We start from the raw sequence: 17,500 nt of genomic DNA on the forward strand, positions 1-17,500 counted from the left end.
AAGTAATGAAACGTTTTTATCAAGGATGTAAGGCATGTGTACGTGTAGGAAGAAAACAGAGTGATTGGTTCTCAGTGAAGGTTGGTCAGCGGCAAGGGTATGTGATATCCCCATGGTTGTTCAATTTGTTTATTTGGTGGGTTGGAGAGGGAGGTAAATGCAAGAGTTTTGGAGAGAGGGGCGAGTAAGCAGTCTGTTGGAGTTGGACAGGGGAGTGATTAATTCGTTGTTCCCGGTGATACAGCTCTGGTGGCTGATTCGAGTGAGAAACTGTATAAGTTGATGGCTGAGTTTGGAAAAGTGTGTGAAAGGAGAAAGTTGAGGGTAAATGTAAATTAGAGCAAGGTTAGGTTAGGTTAGGTTAGGTTAGGTTAGGTTAGGTTAGGTCGATGTGGAAAGGGAGCTGTGGTTGCGGTGCATGTGGCCGTTGTTGTTTTTTCCAGCCTCGCGCACATGAGGGGTTAGGGGGTTTGTATTTCATTATGTGACGGGGTGACGACGGGAAAGAATAAGGGCAGACAGTATGAATTATTATCCCTGGGGATAGGGGAGAAAGAATATTTACCACGTATTCCCTGCGTGTCGTAGAAGGCGACTAAAGGGGAGGGAGCGGGGGGCTGGAAATCCTCCCCTCTCGTCTTTTTTTCAATTTTCCAAAAGAAGGAACAGTGAAGGGGGCCAGGTGAGGATATTCTCTCAGAGGCCCAGTTCTCTGTTCTTAACGCTAACGCGGGAAATGGCGAATAGTATGAAAGAAAGAAAGAAAGTATGAATTATGTACATGTGTATATATGTATATGTCTGTGTGTGTATATATATGTATACGTTGAGATGTATCGGTATGTATATGTGCGTGTGTGGACGTGTACATATATGTATATATATATATATATATACATGTGTATGTGGGTGGGTTGGGCCATTCTTTCGTCTGTTTCCTTGCGCTACCTCGCTAACTTGGGAGACAGCGACAAAGTATAATAGTATATATATATATATATATATATATATATTATAATATATATATATATATATATATATATATATATATATATATATATATATGAATATATATATATATATATATATATATATATATATATATATATATATATATATTTTATTTTTTTTTTTATTATACTTTGTCGCTGTCTCCCGCGTTTGCGAGGTAGCGCAAGGAAACAGACGAAAGAAATGGCCCAACCCCCCCCCATACACATGTATATACATACGTCCACACACGCAAATATACATACCTACACAGCTTTCCATGGTTTACCCCAGACGCTTCACATGCCCTGCTTCAATCCACTGACAGCACGTCAACCCCGGTATACCACATCGCTCCAATTCACTCTATTCCTTGCCCTCCTTTCACCCTCCTGCATGTTCAGGCCCCGATCACACAAAATCTTTTTCACTCCATCTTTCCACCTCCAATTTGGTCTCCCTCTTCTCCTCGTTCCCTCCACCTCCGACACGTATATCCTCTTGGTCAATCTTTCCTCACTCATTCTCTCCATGTGACCAAACCATTTCAAAACACCCTCTCCTGCTCTCTCAACCACGCTCTTTTTATTTCCACACATCTCTCTTACCCTTACGTTACTCACTCGATCAAACCACCTCACACCACACATTGTCCTCAAACATCTCATTTCCAGCACATCCATCCTCCTGCGCACAACTCTATCCATAGCCCACGCCTCGCAACCATACAACATTGTTGGAACCACTATTCCTTCAAACATACCCATTTTTGCTTTCCGAGATAATGTTCTCGACTTCCACACATTCTTCAAGGCCCCCAGGATTTTCGCCCCCTCCCCCACCCTATGATCCACTTCCGCTTCCATGGTTCCATCCGCTGACAGATCCACTCCCAGATATCTAAAACACTTCACTTCCTCCAGTTTTTCTCCATTCAAACTCACCTCCCAATTGACTTGACCCTCAACCCTACTGTACCTAATAACCTTGCTCTTATTCACATTTACTCTTAACTTTCTTCCTCCACACACTTTTCCAAACTCAGTCACCAGCTTCTGCAGTTTCTCACATGAATCAGCCACCAGCGCTGTATCATCAGCGAACAACAACTGACACTTCCCAAGCTCTCTCATCCCCAACAGACTTCATACTTGCCCCTCTTTCCAAAACTCTTGCATTTACCTCCCTAACAACCCCATCCATAAACAAATTAAACAACCATGGAGACATCACACACCCCTGCCGCAAACCTACATTCACTGAGAACCAATCACTTTCCTCTCTTCCTACACGTACACATGCCTTACATCCTCGATAAAAACTCTTCACTGCTTCTAACAACTTTCTTCCCACACCATATATTCTTAATACCTTCCACAGAGCATCTCTATCAACTCTATCATATGCCTTCTCCAGATCCATAAATGCTGCATACAAATCCATTTGCTTTTCTAAGTATTTCTCACATACATTCTTCAAAGCAATATATATATATATATATATATATATATATATATATATATATATATATATATATATATATATATATTCTTTCTTTCTTTCAAACTATTCGCCATTTCCCGCGTTAGCGAGGTAGCGTTAAGAACAGAGGACTGGGCCTTGGAGGGAATATCCCCACCTGGCCCCCTTCCCTGTTCCTTGTTTTCGAAAATTAGAAAAAAAACGAGAGGGGAAGATTTCCAGCCCCCCGCTCCCTCCCCTTTTAGTCGCCTTCTACGACACGCAGGGAATACGTGGGAAGTATTCTTTCTCCCCTATCCCCAGGGATATATATATATATATATATATATATATATATATATATATATATATATATATATATATATATATATATATATATATATATATATATATATATATAATATATATATATATATATATATATATATATATATATATATATATATATATATATATATTATATATATATATATATATATATATATATATATATATATATATATATATATATATATATATATATATATATATATATATATATATATATGTATATAGGGGATAGGGGAGAAAGAATACTTCCCACGTATTCCCTGCGTGTCGTAGAAGGCGACTAAAAGGGAAGGGAGCGGGTGGTTGGAAATCCTTCACTCTCATTTTTTTCTTAATTTTTCTAAAAGAAGGAACAGAGAAGAGGGCCAGGTGAATATATTCCCTCAAAGGCCCAGTCCTCTGTTCTTAACGCTACCTCGCTAATGCGGGAAATGGCGAATAGTTTGAAAAAAAAAATATATATATATATATATATATATATATATATATATATATATATATATATATATATATATATATATATATATATATATATATATATATATTTATATATTCATATATATTTATTATTTTGATTTGTCGCTGTCTCCCGCGTTAGCAAGGTAGCGCAAGGAAACAGACGAAAGACTGGCCCAACCCACCCACATTCACATGTATATACATACACGTCCACACACGCAAATATACATACCTATATATCTCATTGCACACATACATATAAACACACAGACATATACATATATACACATGTACATAATTCATACTGTCTGCTTTTATTCATTCCCATCGCCACCTCGCCACACATGGAATAACAACCCCCTTCCCCCTCATGTGTGCGAGGTAGCGCTAGGAAAAGAAAATAAAGGCCCCATTCGTTCACACTCAGTCTCTAGCTGTCATGTAATAAGCACCAACACCACAGCTCCCTTTCCACATCCAGGCCCCACACAACTTTACATGGTTTACCCCAGACGCTTCACATGCCCTGGTTCAATCCAATGACAGCACCTCGACCCCGGTATACCACATCGTTCCAATTCACTCTATTCCCTGCACGCCTTTCACCCTCCTGCATGTTCAGGCCCCGATCACTCAAAATCTTTTTCATTCCATCCTTCCACCTCCAATTTCGTCTCCCACTTCTCCTCGTTCCCTCCACCTCTGACACATATATCCTCTTTGTCAATCTTTCCTCACTCATTCTCTCCATGTGCCCAAACCATTTCAAAACACCCTCTTCTGCTCTCTCAACCACACTCTTTTCATTTCCACACATCTCTCTTACCCTTACATTACTCACTCGATCAAACCACCTCACACCATATATTGTCCTCAAACATCTCATTTTCAGCACATCCACCCTCCTTCGCACAACTTTATCCATGGCCCACGCCTCACAGCCATACAACATTGTTCGAACCCCTATTTCTTCAAACATACCCATTTTTGCTTTCCGAGATAATGTTCTCGACTTCCAAACATTCTTCAAGGCTCCCAGGATTTTCGCCCCCTCCCCCACCCTATGATTCACTTCCGCTTCCATGGTTCCATCCGCTGCCAGATCCACTCCCAGATATCTAAAACACTTCACTTCCTCCAGTTTTTCTCCATTCAAACTTACCTCCCAATTGACTTGACCCTCAACCCTACTGTACCTAATAACCTTGTTCTTATTCACATTTACTCTTAACTTTCTTCTTTTACACACTTTACCAAACTCAGTCACCAGCTTCTGCAGTTTCTCACATGAATCAGCCACTAGTGCTGTATCATCAGCGAACAACAAATAACTCACTTTCCTAGCTCTCTCATCCACAACAGACTGCTTACTTGCCCCTCTTTCCAAAATTCTTGCATTCACCTCCCTAACAACCCCATCCATAAACAAATTAAAGCAACCATGGAGACATCACACACCCCTGCCGCAAACCTACATTCACTGAGAACCAATCACTTTCCTCTCTTCCCACAAGTACACATGCCTTACATCCTCGATAAAAACTTTTCACTGCTTCTAACAACTTGCCTCCCACATCATATATTCTTCATACCTTCCACAGAGCATCTCTATCAACTCTATCATATGCCTTCACCAGATCCATAAATGCTGCATAAAAATCCATTTGCTTTTCTAAGTATTTCTCACATACATTCTTCAAAGCAAACACCTGATCCACACATCCTCTACCACTTCTGAAACCACACTGCTCTTCCCCAATCTGATCCTCCGTACATGCCTTCACCCTCTCAATCAATATCCTACCATATAATTTACCAGGAATACTCAACAAACTTATACCTCTGTAATTTGAGCACTCACTCTCATCCCCTTTGCCATTGTACAATGGCACTATGCAAGCATTCCGCCAATCCTCAGTCACCTCACCATGAATTATACATACATTAGATAACCTTACCAACCAGTTAACAATACTGTCACACCCTTTTATATACATATATATATATATATATATATATATATATATATATATATATATATATATATATATATATATATTCTTTTTCTTTCTTTCAAACTATTCGCCATTTCCCGCATTAGCGAGGTAGCGTTAAGAACAGAGGACTGGGCCTTTGAGGGAATACCCTCACCTGGCCGAATTCTCTGTTCCTTCTTTTGGAAAATTAAAAAAAAAAAAAACGAGAGGGGAGGATTTCCAGCCCCCCGCTCCCTCCCCTTTTAGTCGCCTTCTACGACACGCAGGGAATACGTGGGAAGTATTCTTTCTCCCCTATCCCCAGGGATAATATATATATATATATATATATATATATATATATATATATATATATATATATATATATATATATATATATATATATATATATATATATATATATATATATATATATATATATATTATCCCTGGGGATAGGGGATTAAGAATACTTCCCACGTATTCCCTGCGTGTCGTAGAAGGCGACTAAAAGGGGAGGGAGCGGGGGGCTGGAAATCCTCCCCTCTCATTTTTTTTTTTTTTTTCCAAAAGAAGGAACAGAGAATTGGGCCAGGTGAGGGTATTCCCTCAAAGGCCCAGTCCTCTGTTCTTAATGCTACCTCGCTAACGCGGGAAATGGCGAATAGTTTAAAAGAAAAAAAGAAATATATATATATATATATATTTTTTTTTTTTTTTTTTCATACTATTCGCCATTTCCCGCGATAGCGAGGTAGCGTTAAGAACAGAGGACTGGGCCTTTGAGGGAATATCCTCACCTGGCCCCCTTCTCTGTTCCTTCTTTTGGAAAATTAAAAAAAAAACGAGAGGGGAGGATTTCCAGCCCCCCGCTCCCTTCCCTTTTAGTCGCCTTCTACGACACGCAGGGAATACGTGGGAAGTATTCTTTCTCCCCTATCCCCAGGGATAATATATATATATATATATATATATATATATATATATATATATATATATATATATATATATATATATATATATATATATATATATATATATATATATATATACAATTCTGGTAATTTAATAATTTTACCTTTCTAAAGGTGGAAATAGAAGAAGGAGTCACGCGGGGAGTGCTCATCCTCGAAGGCTCAGATTGGGGTGTCTAAATGTGTGTGGATGTAACCAAGATGTGAAAAAAGGAGAGATAGGTAGTAAGTTTGAGAAGAGGAACCTGGATGTTTTGGCTCTCATTCAAACGAAGCTCAAGGGCAAAGGGGAAGAATGGTTTAGGAAAGTCTTGGGAGTAAAGTCAGGGGTTAGTGAGAGGACAAGAGCAAGGGAAGGAGTAGCACTACTCCTGAATCAGGACTGATGGAAGTATGTAATACAGTGTAAGAAAGTAAACTCTAGATTGACATGGGTAAAACTGAAAGTTAATGGAGAGAGGTGGGTGATTATTGGTGCATATGCACCGGGATATGAGAAGAAAGATCTTAGGAGGCAAGTGTTTTGAGAGCAGCTGAGTGAGTGTGTTGTTAGTTTTGATGCACGGGACCGGGTTATAGTGATGGGTGATTTGAATGAAAGGTGAGTAACGTGGCAGTTGAGGGAATAATTGGTGTACATGGGGTGTTCAGTGTTGTAAATGGAAATGGTGAAGAGCTTGTAGATTTGTTTGCTGAAAAAGGACTGGTGGTTGGTAATACCTGGTTTTAAAAAGAGAGATATACAAAAGTATACCCATGTAAGTAGGAGAGATGGTCAAAGATTGGAATATGTGTTGATTGATAGGCGCGCGAAAGAGAGACTTCTGTATGTTAATGTGCTGAGATATGCAACTAGAGGGATGTCTGATCATTATCTTGTGGAGTCGAAGGTGAACATTTGTAGTTTTCAGAAAAGAAGAGAGAATGTTGGAGTGAAGAGAGTGGTGAGAGTAAGTGAGCTTGGGAAGGAGACTTGTGTGAGGAAGTACCAGGAGAGACTGAGTACAGAATGGAAAAAGGTGAGAACAAAGGAGGTAAGGGGAGTGGGGGAGGAATGGGATGTATTTAGGGAAGCAGTGATGGCTTGCGCAAAAGATGCTTGTGGCATGAGAAGCATGGGAGGTGGTTAGATTAGAAAAGGTAGTGAGTGGTGGGATGAAGAAGTAATTTTATTAGTGAAAGAGAAGAGAGGCATTTGGACGATTTTTGCAGAGAAATAATGCAAATGACTAGGAGATTTACAAAAGATAACAACTAGTGGTGATGTGAGAAGGAGATGGAGTGAGTATTTTGAAGGTTTGTTGAATGTGTTAGATGATAGAGTGGCAGATATAGTGTTCTTTTTTTTGAGGTGGTGTGCGAAGTGAGAGGGTTAAGGGGAATGATTTGGTAAACAGAGAAGAATAATAAAAGCTTTGCGGAAGACGAAAGCTGGCAAGACAGCGAGTTTACATGGTATAGCAGTGGGATTTATTAAACAAAAGGGGTGACTGTGTTTTTGTCTGGTTGGTAAGTATATTTGATGTATATATGACTCGTGGTGAGGTGCCTGAGGATTGGCGGAATGCATGCTTAGTGCCTTTGTACAAAGACAAAGGGGATACAGGTGCGTGCTCAAATTACAGAGGTATAAGTTTGTAGAGTATTCCTGGGAAATTATATGGGAGGGTATTGATTGAGAGGGTGAAGGCAAGTACAGAGCATCAGATTGGGGAAGTGCAGTGTGGTTTCAGAAGTGGTAGAGGATTGTGGATCAGGTGTTTGCTTTGAATAATGTATGTGAAAGAAACTTAGGAAAGGGAATGTATTTGTATGATAAAGTTGATAGAGAAGCTGTGTGAAAGGTATTATGAATATATGAGGTGGGAGGCAAGTTGTTAGAAGCAGTCAAAAGTATTTTTTTCGAGGATGTAAGGCATGTGTACGAGTAGGAAAAGAGGAAATTGATTCCTTCTCAGTGAATGTCAGTTTGCGGCAGGGATGCGTGATGTCTCAATGGTTCTTTAATTTGTTTATGGATGGGGTTGTTAGGGAGGTGATTGCAAGAGTTTTGGAGAGATGGGCAAGTATGTCTGTTCTGGATAAGAGAGCCTTAGAAGTGAGTCAGTTGTTGTTCGCTGATGATACAGCACTGGTGGCTGATTCGTGTGAGAAACTGCAGAAGCTGCTGATTGAGTTTGGTAAAGTGTGTGAAAGAAGAAAGCTGAGAGTAAATGTGAATAAGAGCAATGATATTAGGTACAGTAGGGTTAAGGGTCAAGTCAATTGGGAGGTAAGTTTTGAATGGAGAAAAACTGGAGGAAGTGAAGTGTTTTAGATATCTAGGAGTGGATTTGGCAGGGGATGGAACCATGGAAGCGGAAGTGAATCACAGGGTGGGGGAGGGGGCGAAAGTTCTGGGAGCGTTGAAGAATGTGTGGAAGGCGAGAACATTATCTCGGAAAGCAAAAATGGGTATGTTTGAAGGAATAGTGGTTCCAACAATGTTATATGTTTGCGAGGCGTGGGCCACGTATAGATTGTGCTGAGGAGGGTGGGTGTGCTGGAAATGAGATGTTTGAGGATAATATGTGGTATGAGGTGGTTTGATGGAGTAAGTAATGCAATTGTAAGAGATATGTGTGGTAATAAAAAGAGTGTGGCTGAGAGAGCTGAAGAGGGTGTTTTGAAATGGTTTGGTCTCATAGAGAGAATGAGTGAGGAAGGATTGACCAAGAGGATATATGTGTCAGAGGTGGAGGGAACGAGGAGAAGTGGGAGACCAAATTGGAGGTAGAAGGATGGAGTGAAAAAGATTTTTAGCGATCGCGGCCTGAACATGCAAGAAGGTGAAAGGCGTTCAAGGAATAGAGTGAATTGGAACGATGCGGTATACCGTGGTCGACGTGCTGTCAAGGGATTGAACCATTGTATGTGAAGCGTCTGGGGTAAACAACGGAAAGTTCTGTGGGGCCTGGATGTGGAAAGGGAGCTGTGGTTTCGGTGCATTATACATGACAGGTAGAGACTGAGTGTGAACGAATGTGTCCTTTGTTGTCTTTTCCTAGCGCTACATCGCACACATGCGGGGGGAGGGGTTGTTATTTCATGTGTGGCTGGGTGGCGACGGCTAAGGAAAATACAATAATTTTCTTACATTTAATATTCAAATTGAATGACATGGGGACACATAGCATGAAAATTAAACGTGCTTAAGGACGCTTTGATTGAAATCTCAATATCTAACTGGTTGCAAACTATTAACAGTCATTATGCATGGTTCCGCGGACGTTTACTTAAAATAAGATATCTGAGGCTACTCACAGTATCAGAAATAATGTGGCGTACATCCTAACACAAATGCTAATAGGAAATAATCTTCCTCATTCACGATTGCAAGGGACTTCTTGTTTTCTGGTGTTAAAAGTTCACTTGAGTGTGCAACAAATGGTCCTAGCTGGATTTTTCGTAGCTGGACTGCAGGCGGGTCTCTAGCCGTGAGTGTGTCTGTGGTCAAGCAATGGACCCTCATCCTCCACGTCAGGTAGGTCTGTGCTCGCCTTTCCTACAATGAAGTTGGGTCAAACTTGCCGGAAGCACGTCCTCAATATTACAATTCCTCGACTCACCAGCTGCTCTTCCCACACAAGCTGCTTTCCTCGCCTCATATAAGCTGCATTCCTCGACTTACACAAGCTGCCCTGGTGAAATCGAATTCATCGGTGTCTCTTGTAGACACATTATTGGCTCACTACCCTCATAGGGGGTAAACCATGCACACTGTATAAAGACACCGTTTGTAACAAATCGAGTTGCTTGTTTACCGGGATTTCATAGTGGATGTTGAATGCTTTATCGTCCGGGCTGAGTAACTCGTCCGTGTACTGCGTGACGCAGAATCACGTTGAATTGCCAAGGTAATCATTTCAATTTGCCTGGTTAATTACTTTACTATGTCACTTTGCCACTTTTCCTTACTCGATACATTTTCGTGGTGTCATTATTTAAAACTGCATCACTGTATGTTTCCCTGGACAGTTACTTCACTATATCACTTTGTCACTTTTCCATACTCGATACATTTTCATGGTAACATTACCTGAAACTGTATCACCGTATGTTTGTGACTGAGCACCGTAAATAATAAACTTTTGCACACGGCGTAATCCTATATGGAAACTGATATGGACGAAGATATGTCTATTGTAATTCAATTTCTGTAATTAACCTCCGGCTATACTCCTGATACATGCCACAGGTTATTGTACGTGTTAGTTCCTTACATTATTCTTACAGTACGATACTTTGCTCCTTACTAGGCAAAATACTAATACAATAGTACCCATAATTAGCATATATTCCCCCGCGTGACGAATGTGATGGGGGGGTCAGTAGGTGGTGTCGACCCTGTGCACTGATCAACACTATGAGGTTGCCAACATATGATCTCCCTACCCCATATAATGACTTTAGTGATAATGCATATTTTTTATTGCAAGATATGATATTCCTATCATATCAAATAACTATGAGTCAAGGATACTATACAGGTTAGACAGATATGACAACACTGGCGACCATCTGCCTCCTTGTTGACTCCGTATGTGTTTGTTTTGGGTGATAACGACATGGCCGCGCAATAACTTGATGCACACAATCAGATTTCGTCTTGTCCAACAATTTTTTTCATTCGACCCCTCTAATGAAAATGTTGCAATTCCACTTTCCAAACTTTTTGTATCCTGACTTGCTAAAGCCTGCTACTCCCTCATTCATAATCCCCCATGACTGCCTGAACTTTACCAACACTTCCCTACTGTCTAGTCCTTTTTTCGAGGTTCCTCAGTACAGAAATTATGCTTGACCACAGGCTGTGTTCTCTCCTGTCCCCAGCCCACACTGAAGGGATGAAGAGGACAAAGATGACAAACTTTTGATAAGAGAAACATTACCTTTCATTGATAAGTCCATACATGTATGGACTTATCAAAACACAAACCCAAAATTTTCAGCAAGTCCTATAGTGAGTTCAATAGGCTCCATCACATACAAATTGTCAAACTGGTGAATTTCTTTATTAAGCCCTTTAGTGGATATCAAATTCTAATATCTTGAACAATGTAGATTTAGTTAACAAGCTTAAAGATATAAATGTTGATTTTCATTTCAAATGTGTTAGTTTTGATGTTTCCTCACTTCACAAAAGTTCCACTTGGTGACTTCTTAGAATATTTATTTGATGTTTTCGATGATATTCATTTACCTGTTTCAAAGTCTGTTTTCGTTGAACTGATAAAATTGTGTATAAAAGACTTTGTATTTCAATTCAGTGGAGAATATTATGCTCAAAAATTTAGTATGGCAATGGGTAACCCTCTCTCACCTGTACTAAGTCATCTTTGTATATCAACTGACATATTTTTTTCTTCTATCTCCCCCGATGATGTGATTATTACACAAAAGTGCACTAGGAAACTTATCGTGTTTCATTTCCTCGTGGATTCATAGGAATATATATATATATATATATATATATATATATATATATATATATATATATATATATATATATATATATATATATATATATATGTATATATATATATATATATATATATATACAGGGTGTTAAAAAACGATAGGCACAAAATTTGAAAGTAGACAGGGACACCCAAAGCAAACACTTTCTCAAGAATACCAAAAATTGCAAAACTAGTTAGTTTTCGAGATACCGAGCTTTAAAGTTTTAACTTTGGTATGTCTGAAGTGTAAACTTTAAATGTAATATTAGCTTACAATCTGGCAACACTCGGTTGATTAAGGTGTGGCAACACTCGGTATTTACGAGTTAGTTCACCGTTGCACGTCGTGGTGGTGACAACATGACACATTTGTCTCATCAAGAAATCATTGCAGAAGATCCTAGAATGTTGTCTCGTGTCCAGCAGTCCTTTCAGAGGAGGTGTCTGGTCTGCATTGAAGCAGAAGGCAGACACTTCGAACAGCTATTGTAGATTGTGATCGATAATACATCTGTTTACACAATATTTGTTTCATTTTTCACTATATCATCTGTTAGAAACGAAAAGTCTTGTGAATAAGTGTCAAGTTAAAAATTTAAAGCTCAGTATCTTGAAAACTAAATAGTTTTGCAATTTTTGGTATTCTTGAAAAAGTGTTTGCTTTGGGTGTCCCTGTCTACTGTCAAATTTTGTACCTATCGTTTTTTAACACCCTGTCTATATATATATATATATATATATATATATATATATATATATATATATATATTTTTTTTTTTTTTTTTTTTTCAAACTATTCGCCATTTCCCGCGTTAGCGAGGTAGCGTTAAGAACAGAGGACTGGGCCCCTTTCGGAATATCCTCACCTGGCCCCCTCTGTTCCTTCTTTTGGAAAATCAAAAAAAAAAAAACGAGAGGGGAGGATTTCCAGCCCCCCGCTCCCTCCCCTTTTAGTCGCCTTCTACGACACGCGGGGAATACGTGGGAAGTATTCTTAATCCCCTATCCCCAGGGATAAATATATATATATATATATATATATATATATATATATATATATATATATGTATATATATATATATATATATATATATATATATATATATATATATATATATATATATATATATATATATATATATATATACATATATATATATATATACATATATAATCCCCTATCCCTAGGGATAGGAGATTAAGAATACTTCCCACGTATTCCCCGCGTGTCGTAGAAGGCGACTAAAGGGGACGGGAGCGGGGGGCCAGAAACCCTCCCTCCTTGTATTTTAACTTTCTAAAAGGGGAAACAGAAGAAGGAGTCACGCGAGGAGTGCTCATCCTCCTCGAAGGCTCAGATTGGGGTGTCTAAATGTGTGTGGATGTAACCATGATGAGAAAAAAGGAGAGATAGGTAGTATGTTTGAGGAAAGGAAACTGGATGTTTTGGCTCTGAGTGAAACGAAGCTCAAGGGTAAAGGGGAGGAGTGGTTTGGGAATGTCTTGGGAGTAAAGTCAGGGGTTAGTGAGAGGACAAGAGCAAGGGAAGGAGTAGCACTACTCCTGAATCACGAGTTGTGGGAGTATGTGATAGAATGTAAGAAAGTAACTCCTCGATTCATATGGGTAAAACTGAAAGTTGATGGAGAGAGATGGGTGATTATTGGTGCATATGCGCCTGGGCATGAGAAGAAAGATCATGAGAAGCAAGTGTTTAGGGAGCAACTGAATGAGTGTGTTAGTGGTTTTGATGCACGAGACCGGGTTATAGTGATGGGTGATTTGAATGCAAAGGTGAGTAATGTGGCAGTTGAGGGAATAATTGGTATACATGGAGTGTTCAGTGTTGTAAATGGAAATGCTGAAGAGCTTGTAGATTTATGTGCTGAAAAAGGACTGGTGATTGGGAATACCTGCTTTAAAAAGCGAGATATACATAAGTATACGTATGTAAGTAGGAGAGATGGCCAGAGAGCGTTATTGGATTACGTGTTAATTGATAGACGCACGAAAGAGAGACTTTTGGATGTTAATGCGCTGAGAGGTGCAACTGGAGGGATGTCTGATCATTATCTTGTGGAAGCAAAGGTGAAGACTTGTGGAGGTTTTCAGAAAAGAAGAGAGAATGTTGGGGTGAAGAGAGTGGTGAGAGTAAGTGAGCTTGGGAAGGAGACTTGTATGAGGAAGTACCAGGAGAGACTGAGTACAGAATGGAAAAAGGTGAGAACAAAGGAGTTAAGGGGAGTGGGGGAGGAATTGGATGTATTTAGGGAAGCAGTGTTGGCTTGCGCAAAAGATGCTTGTGGCATGAGAAGCGCGGGAGGTGGGTTGATTAGAATAGGTTGTGAGTGGTGGGATGAAGAAGTAAGATTATTAGTGAAAGAGAAGAGAGAGGCATTTGAAAGATTTTTGCAGGGAAAAAATGCAAATGAGTGGGAGAGGTATAAAAGAAAGAGGCAGAAGGTCAAGAGAAAGGTGCAAGAGGTGAAAAAGAGGGCAAATGAGAGTTGGGGTGAGAGATTATCATTAAATTTCAGGGAGAATAAAAAGATGTTTTGGAAGGAGGTAAATAAAGTACGTAAGACAAGGGAGCAAATGGGAACTTCAGTGAAGGGGGCAAATGGGGAGGTGATAACAAGTAGTGGTGATGTGAGAAGGAGATGGAGTGAGTATTTTGCGGGTTTGTTGAATGTGTTGATGATAGAGTGGCAGATGTGGGCTGTCTTGGTCGAGGTGGTGTGCAAAGTGAGAGGGTTAGGGAAAATGATTTGGTAAATAGAGAAGCGGTAGTAAAAGCTTTACGGAAGATGAAAGCCAGCAAAGCAGCAGGTTTGGATGGTATTGCAGTGGAATTTATTAAAAAAGGGGGTGACTGTATGACTGGTTGGTAAGGTTATTTAATGTATGTAAGATTCATGGTGAGGTGCCTGAGGATTGGCGGAATCCTTCCATAGTGCCATTGTACAAAGGCAAAGGGGATAAGAGTGAGTGCTCAAATTACAGAGGTATAAGTTTGTTGAGTATTCCTGGTAAATTATATGGGACGGTATTGATTGAGAGGGTGAAGGCATATACAGAGCGTCAGATTGGGGAAGAGCAGTGTTGTTTCAGAAGTGGTAGAGGATGTGTGGATCAGGTGTTTGCTTTGAAGAATGTATGCGAGAAATACTTAGAAAAACAAATGGATTTGTATGTAGCATTTATGGATCTGGAGAAGGCATATGATAGAGTTGATACAGATGTTCTGAGGAAGGTATTAAGAATATATGGTGTGGGAGGCAAGTTGTTAGAAGCAGTGAAAAGTTTTTATCGAGGATGTAAGGCATGTGTTCGTGTAGGAAGAGAGGAAAGTGATTGGTTCTCAGTGAATGTAGGTTTGCGGCAGGGGTGTGTGATGTCTTCATGGTTGTTTAATTCGTTTATGGATGGGGTTGTTAGGGAGGTGAATGCAAGAGTTTTGGAGAGAGGGGCAAGTATGCAGTCTGTTGTGGATGAGAGAGCTTGGGAAGTGAGTCAGTTGTTGTTCGCTGATGATACAGCGCTGGTGGCTGATTAATGTAAGAAACTGCAGAAGCTGGTGACTGAGTTTGGTAAAGTGTGTGAAAGAAGAAAGTTAAAAGTAAATGTGAATAAAAGCAAGGTTATTAGGTACAGTAGGGTTGAGCGTCAAGTAAATTGGGAGGTAAGTTTGAATGGAGAAAAGCTGGAGGAAGTGAAGTGTTTTAGATATCTGGGAGTGAATCTGGCAGCGGATGGAACCATGGAAGCGGAAGTGAATCATAGGGTGGGGGAGGGGGCGAAAATTCTGTGAGCCTTGAAGAATGTTTGGAAGTCGAGAGCATTATCTCGGAAAGGAAAAATGGGTATGTTTGAAGGAATAGTGGTTCCAACAATGTTGTATGGTTGCGAGGCGTGGGCTATGGATAGAGTTGTGCGCAGGAGGGTGGATGTGCTGGAAATGAGATGTTTGAGGACAATATGTGGTGTGAGGTGGTTTGATCGAGTAAGTAATGTAAGGGTGAGAGAGATGTGTGGAAATAAAAAGAGTGTGGTTGAGAGAGCAGAAGTGGGTGTTTTCAAATGGTTTGGTCACATGGAGAGAATGAGTGAGGAAAGATTGACCAAGAGGATATATGTGTCAGAGGTGGAGGGAACGAGGAGAAGTGGGAGACGAAATTGGAGGTAGAAAGATGGAGTGAAAAAGATTTTGAGTGATCGGGGCCTGAACATGCAGGAGGGTGAAAGGCGTGCAAGGAATAGAGTGAATTGGAACGATGTGGTATACCGAGGTGGACGTGCTGTCAATGGATTGAACCAGGGCACGTGAAGCGTCTGGGGTAAACATGGACATTTTTTTGGGCCTGGATGAGGAAAGGGAGCTGTGGTTTCGGTGCATTATTACAGGACAGCTAGAGACTGAGTGTGAACGAATGGGGCCTTTGGTGTGTTTCCTAGCGCTACCTCGCGCACATGAGGGGGGAGGGGGTTGTTATTCCATGTGTGGCGAGGTGGCGATTGGACCAAATAATGGCAGACAGTATGAATTATGTACATGTGTATATATGTATATGTCTGTGTGAGTATATATATGTGTACATTGAGATGTATAGGTATGTATATTGTGCATCGGTGGACATGTATGTATATACATGTGTATATGGGCGGGTTGGGCCATTCTTTCGTCTGTTTCCTTGCGCTACCTCGCTAACGCAGGAGACAGCGACAAAGCAAAATAAGAAAAATAAAAAAACATATATTTTTATACATATATATATATATATATATATATATATATATATATATATATATATATATATATATATATATATATATATATATATATATATATATTTTATATTTATCTATTCTATTTATTTTGCTTTGTCGCTGTCTCCCGCGTTAGCGAGGTAGCGCAAGGAAACAGACGAAAGAATGGCCCAACCCGCCCTCATACACATGTATATACATACACGTCCACACACGCAAATGTACATACCTATACATCTCAATGTACACATATATATGCACACACAGACACATACATATATACCCATGCACACAATTCACACTGTCTGCCTTTATTTATTCCCATCGCCACCTCGCCACACATGGATTACCATCCCCCTCCCCCCTCATGTGTGCGAGGTAGCGCTAGGAAAATACAACAAAGGTCCCATTCGTTCACACTCAGTCTCTAGCTGTCATGCAATAATGCCCGAAACCACAGCTCCCTTTCCACATCCAGGCCCCAAACAAATTGCCATGGTTTACCCCAGACGCTTCACATGCCGTGATTCAATCCACTGACAGCACGTCAACCTCGGTATACCACATCGATCCAATTCACTCTATTCCGTGCTCGCCTTTCATCCTCCTGCATGTTCAGGCCCCGATCACTCACAATCTTTTTCACTCCATCTTTCCACCTCCAGTTTGGTCTCCTACTTCTCCTCGTTCCCTCCACCTCCGACACATATATCCTCTTGGTCAATCTTTCCTCACTCATTCTCTGCATGTGCAGACACAGTTTCAAAACACCCTCTTCTGCTCTCTCAACCACGCTCTTTTTATTTCCACACATCTCTCTTACCTTACATTACTTACTCGATCAAACCACCTCACACCACATATTGTCCTCAAACATCTCATTTCCAGCACATCCACCTTCCTGCGCACAACTCTATCCATAGCCCACGCCTCGCAACCATACAACATTGTTGGAACCACTATTCCTTCAAACATACCCATTTTTGCTTTCCGAGATAATGTTCTCGATTTCCACACATTC

The sequence above is a fragment of the Panulirus ornatus genome, chromosome 33, assembly GCF_036320965.1.
Source record: "Panulirus ornatus isolate Po-2019 chromosome 33, ASM3632096v1, whole genome shotgun sequence".
Lineage (NCBI taxonomy): Eukaryota > Metazoa > Arthropoda > Malacostraca > Decapoda > Palinuridae > Panulirus > Panulirus ornatus.